We start from the raw sequence: 6,419 nt of genomic DNA, 5'->3' as shown, positions 1-6,419 counted from the left end.
AGGATTATTCTTTGGAACAATTGCAAAAGCACCTAAGGATTGAAGAAGAATCCAGGTTACGCGATAGAAGTGAAAACTCTTCGAAAGGAACTTCTAAAGCGAATGCTATAGAGAAATCTGAACCACCTGAAAAAACCAACAAAAGGAAGCCTTCAAGAAACTTTAACAAGTTCAAGAAGAAGAACAAAGGAGGTTGCTTTGTGTGTGGAAAGTCTGGTCACTATGCAAAAGACTGTAGACACCGGAAAAGAAAAAACTCCGAAGGAAAAATCAACTCCATTCAAGAAGAAAAGATTGTGGCCATCGTGAGCGAGATAAATGAAATTAAGGGAAAGGTTCCCGGGTGGTGGTATGATACTTGTGCTACGGTGCATGTATCATATGATAAATCTTTATTCAAGACCTATCATGAAATGGATGGAGATCAAGAGATTCAAATGGGCAACGAAGTTCGATCCAAAGTCATTGGTAAAGGAAATGTAGATTTAATTTTCACTTCCGGGAAAAACGTTACCCTCACTAATGTATTACATGTTCCGGATATGAATCGGAACTTAGTTAGTGGAAATCTCTTAGGAAAATCGGGTATCAAAAGTGTGTATGAATCTGGTAAACTTATATTATCCCTTAAAGGGAATTTTGTTGGAAAAGGCTATTCTTGTGAAGGAATGGTCAAACTATGTACTGTTGACAATAAAATAAATAAAGTTGATCTTGCTTATGTTGTGGATTTATTTTCATTATGGCATGCTAGGTTAGGACATATTGGTAAAAGTACCATGAAACAAATGAAAAAGTGTGACTTAATTTCATATGATGAAAATAACGAATATAGATGCAAAACTTGTGTAGAATCTAAGATGATTAAAAAATCGTATCAAAGTGTAAAAAGAACCTCTAGTATTTTGGAACTAATTCATACAGATATATGTGAATTAAACGGCATGTTAACTAGAGGTGGAAATAGGTATTTTATTACCTTTATCGATGACTTTTCTAGATATACATATGTGTATTTAATGATACATAAACATGAAGCATTTAACATGTTTAAGATTTATAAGAATGAAGTTGAAAATCATCTAGGAAAGAAAATAAAAACCTTAGGGAGTGATAGAGGTGGTGAATACTTTTCTAGTGATTTTAATTTATTTTGTGAACAACATGGTATAATTCATCAATGTTCTGCACCAAGGACTCCCGAACAAAATGGTTTGGCTGAAAGAAAGAATAGAACACTAGTAGAAATGATTAATGCTATGCTTGTATTTGCTAAGTTACCTTTTAACTTATGGGGTGAAGCTTTATTAAGTGCATGTAGGATACTTAATAGAATTCCTTCAAAACATACTAAGATTTCTCCTTATCAATTATGGAAAGGAAGAAAACCAAACATTGGATACTTCAAAGTGTGGGGGTGTCTTGCTTATTGCAAGAACACGAACCCTAATAGAAACAAATTAGGTCCAAGAGGCATTAAATGTGCTTTTATTGGATATGCTAACAATAGCAAATCTTATAGATTGTTAAATATGGAGACCAATGTGATTATTGAATCAAGTGATGTAGAGTTCTTTGAAGATTCGTTAATCTCGAATAACGAATTAAGGGAAAACCTTGGAAATATCCCAAGCTCAAGTGGAACATGGGATGAAATATCTTCTAAAGATATAAATGAATCTAATGAACCACGAAGAAGCAAAAGAACTAGAGTTAAGAAGTCTTTAGGACCGGATGAAATTGATTCTCAACTTATCTCATTTTACTTAGTAGAAGGAAATGAGTTGAATGTTGTAAGAACAATTCCTTTTGTGCTACAAGTGGAAACCGATCCTAAAACTTATAAAGAAGCTATGGCTTCTCGAGATAGCATGTTTTGGAAAGATGCAATCAAGGATGAAATGAATTCAATAATGTCAAATAAAACTTGGGAACTTGTCGATCTACCACCCGGATCCAAACCTATTGGTTGTAAATGGGTATTTAAGAGAAAATACAATGTTGATGGTTCTCTAAATACTTTCAAAGCTAGACTTGTAGCCAAAGGTTATCGACAAAAGGAAGGAATTGACTATTTTGACACTTATGCACCAGTAGCAAGAATAACTTCAATTAGGATATTGTTTGCATTAGCCTCGATATATGACTTGCATGTTCATCAAATGGATGTCAAAACGGCATTCCTAAATGGGGATCTCGATGAGGAGGTCTATATGGAACAATCAGAAGGTTTTGTTTTACCAAGAAATGAACATAAGGTATGCAAGCTAATTAAATCGTTATATGGGCTAAAGCAAGTACCTAAGAAGTGGCATGAGAAATTTGACTTAGCAATTATTTCATATGGATTTAAACATAATAGTGTAGATAGATGTTTGTATTCTAAAGTGTGTGATGATTACATAATATTTATATGCTTATATGTTGATGCCATGATGATTATAAGTAATCACATGGATGGGATAAAAGAAACGAAGAGGTTTCTATCTTCCACATTTAAGATGAAGGATCTTGGACAAGTCGATACTATTTTGGGTATCAAAGTCTCAAAGACTAGTGGGGGTTATTACCTTAGTCAATCACATTATATTGAGAATGTGATAAATAAGTTCAAACATTTGAACATAAAAGAGTATAATACCCCTATCGATCCAAGCTCAAAACTTGTAAAAAATGATGGAGAAATTGTTCAATTAGATTATGCAAGTGCTATTGGAAGTCTTATGTATGCAGTTCAATGCACAAGACCAGATATAGCCTATGCAATAAGTAAACTTAGTAGGTTTACTAGCAATCCAAGTAATGAACATTGGAAAGCAATTGGGAGAGTTCTCGGATACTTAAAGAAAATCAAGAACTTAGGTCTACAATATACTAAATTTCCAGCAATATTAGAAGGATTTACTGATGCTAGTTGGATATCTAGCACGAATGAAAGTAAATCAACTACGGGTTGGGTGTTTACTCTAGGAGGAGGTGCAGTTTCTTGGAAGTCGAAGAAACAAACATGCATAACACATTCAACTATGGAATCTGAATTTGTAGCCCTATCAGATACAGGAAAGGAGGCTGAATGGCTTAAAGACTTATTCTATGAGATACATTTGGGATCAAAGAATATTTCTTCAATACCAATAATGTGTGATAGTCAAGCCACTTTAGCTAAAGCATACAATGATGTATATAACGGGAAGTCTAGACATATGAGTCTTAGACACAACTACATAAGGAAGTTAATCAAGGATGGAATAATTTCCCTAAATTATGTAAGGTCGAATGAAAATTTGGCGGATCCTCTAACTAAACCTCTAAATAGAGATTTAGTGGCATCTACTTCAAGTAGGATGTGATTGAAACTCCTTAACTGAAATATCCACCAATGATGGCAACCCTACCTGTCATTACTCAAAAAGGTTTTTCACGGGTTCAAAGGGTATCAACAAGTCATTCGATATGTGGATAGTTACAGCATTATTATAATCCGCTGTAATCCTATCCTAGATTAATATAATGCTGGTTGTTACTAAAACGAGGGTTGAGCTATAAGCTCTTAATAAAGTTCAGTGTAAAACCACAAGTACTTCTAAAAGTAACAAAGGTACTGGAAGAACTTTACCTAAATAAACTTCAAGGTGGTGCCGCCTTAATAGAGAGTTGGAGTTCTCTCTTAAAAGTTTATTGAAAAGGATAAGCGCAAGGCCATAAAAGCGCTAAGCGAGAAACGAGAAACTTGAGAACACGTGATATTCGTGTGTGTGTTCTTACCGGTATTGTCACATGAAATACTTGGTTCAAAGCTTCACGCTACCTTGAATTTCGACTTTACTTTGTTTGAATTACACAATGGTTAGATTCAAATCGAAAGATATCTAATCCTTACGCATGAGTATCGTATAATTTGAATAATGAGAAACTTGTTAATTTTGAACAAGTGGGGGATTGTTATGAAGTGGTATAATTGTTCAAAACCAACAATAAAAAAAAAAAAATTAAAAAAAATTAGGCCATGCATGCGACCGCATGGAACCCTACCGAGACCATATGGTCTTGGTAGGATTGTACCATGCGACCGCATGGGTTTGTACCATGCGGTCGCATGGTACAGAAAAACGACCGTTGGGTCATTTTTTGTTGGTTTTTTGGTGGCTTTTCATCCATAAGGTGCACCACTTCGTAAAGCTATACTACTTGGCTATAAATAGGTGATCTTGGGTCATTGAAAAATGTTGAAAAAACACTTATTATATTGATCCTTCTTGAGATCAAATCCAAAAGATAAAATACCCTCTCATATTCATCTTTTCTTTGTGTTCTTAAGTTTTAGAGATTCAAACAAGTGTTTAGTGTTTGAATCTCTATAAGGTTTGATTAATCCTTTAAACCTTTTGCCGGATCACCCTTTAAACACCAAAATAGTGGGAACAAAATTCGTTTGAGGACAACAATCAAAGATTGTGTTTGAGCCTTCAAAGTTCTTCATATATCCTTTGCCATTTGTTCATCTCCTATACTTCTTTCGATAATTTTTCTATTTGTAATTCGTTCTCATCTTTGGTGGAGTAACATTATTTCCAACAAATGGTACTAAGCTTGGCATTGGAATTGGTGGCGACGATGAGGGGTTAGGATAATCATGTTGGTGGTTGTGGATGAAATGACACTAGGGTTTGGTGGTGGAGAGATTTGAAATATTGTAGGGAGAGAATTGCTTGAGTTGGAAACAGTAAACGATTATTGAATAATGATATTTGTAATGAGTTATTATAGTAGTTGTCCTATATGACATTTTATGTGTCACGATGATGATAATAATAATAATAATAATAATGATAATAATAAAACAATCAAATAAATTTTCATATAAATAATAAATTATTCACGATTATTTAATAAGAAGTTATAAATAGAAAATAGAGATATTCTTAAAAGGGGTTATCTAAATGAAGTCAAATTGAGACTTTAAAAAAGAGGGTAATTTTGAATCTTTAAAAGTAAAGGGTGTTGTGGCATAGTTGAGGAAAGATTACATAACTACAGGTTTAATTATGCATTTTCAAACTAGAGAAACTAGATACTTTCTTTCAAAAATTAGGTCATAAATAAGTAATTAAATATATTTTATTAGTTAAATATGTTAAGGTCACAATATCATATAGATTGCCAGCACAATTATGTATTAGTCACAATTATGTATTAGTCACAATCACAAATTGTCAAATTAATTAATCACGACTTATTTTATCGATCATTAATTAAAAAATTTATATGTCACAACTTATTTATCATCACAAATTATCAAATTAATCAATCACAACTTATTTCGTATTTACAAACCACAAATTGTATAAGTCACGACATTTTTTTTTTCAGAATCACAAATTACAAGTTTCATAGTCAAGACTAATTTCTTGATTACAAATCTCAAATTTTTAGGTCACAGCTTATTTATTGGACACAAATTATCAAATTAATTAATTACAACTTATTTTAAGCCACAAATTATCAATTAATTGATCAAAATAACTCAATTAACCGATTACATATTACTCTTCGTCTCCCCATGTCACTCCACCGCCATTGGGACCACCTAAATAGATTGCTGGTGTCGCCTCAAAAGCACAACCCAACACCACCTCTTCCTCTTCCTCCAATGCATCACCAACACCACCACTTGCAATGCACTACTACCATCGTCGTCGCCTCCTACACTTCAACCCACCACCACCACGAAAGGCACTTCCACAACCCATTATCACCACGTGCACAACATTGCTACCACCTGCACCATAAGCCATAGCCATCGCCACAACAAATCTAAAATCAACACCTCGTCCACCTTCACCTCTTCTTTGTACATATTCGACCTATGAAACTATTCATTCATGGAGAAGAAGATCAAAATGAAGAAGGTAACAACACAAGAGGTAAAGCGTCAAAGCATTACCGTCATCATTCTCACTGTGCATGATGCTCATTACCACTACTTCGTTCGCAGCAACGATGGGCACAGTTATGTAGTTCGACGTTTGTTGCATTGCACATGAAGCACGCCGCTGTTATCCACTAGCCACCATCTCTTGATATTATGAAGTTTCAACCTTAATTTTAAGAGTCACAAATGGGAAATCATTTAGGGTTTGGAAGTGAAATCGAGTTGGGTGGATGAGTCATGGATATGCTGATTAATTTAATTTTATAATATTATTATTAATATTAAAAAGTTGAATTATCTCCTAATTTTTGAACAAATTTTTTTTCAACAATCATGTGTCACTGTGTGGGTGTAAATTCCTCCATAATTAAACCATTCTTTTTCTGGATTCAACAATCGGGCCCGGTCGGGTCCCCAAGAGTAGACCAGCAGGCGGCAACTAATCGGCCATAACTGTAAAGTAATGGGCCTCCGTGTCTTCAGCTTA

Source organism: Olea europaea, chromosome 2, assembly GCF_002742605.1.
Source record: "Olea europaea var. sylvestris chromosome 2, O_europaea_v1, whole genome shotgun sequence".
In the NCBI taxonomy this organism is placed as follows: domain Eukaryota; kingdom Viridiplantae; phylum Streptophyta; class Magnoliopsida; order Lamiales; family Oleaceae; genus Olea; species Olea europaea.
Note: the sequence above shows the minus strand (reverse complement) of the source record.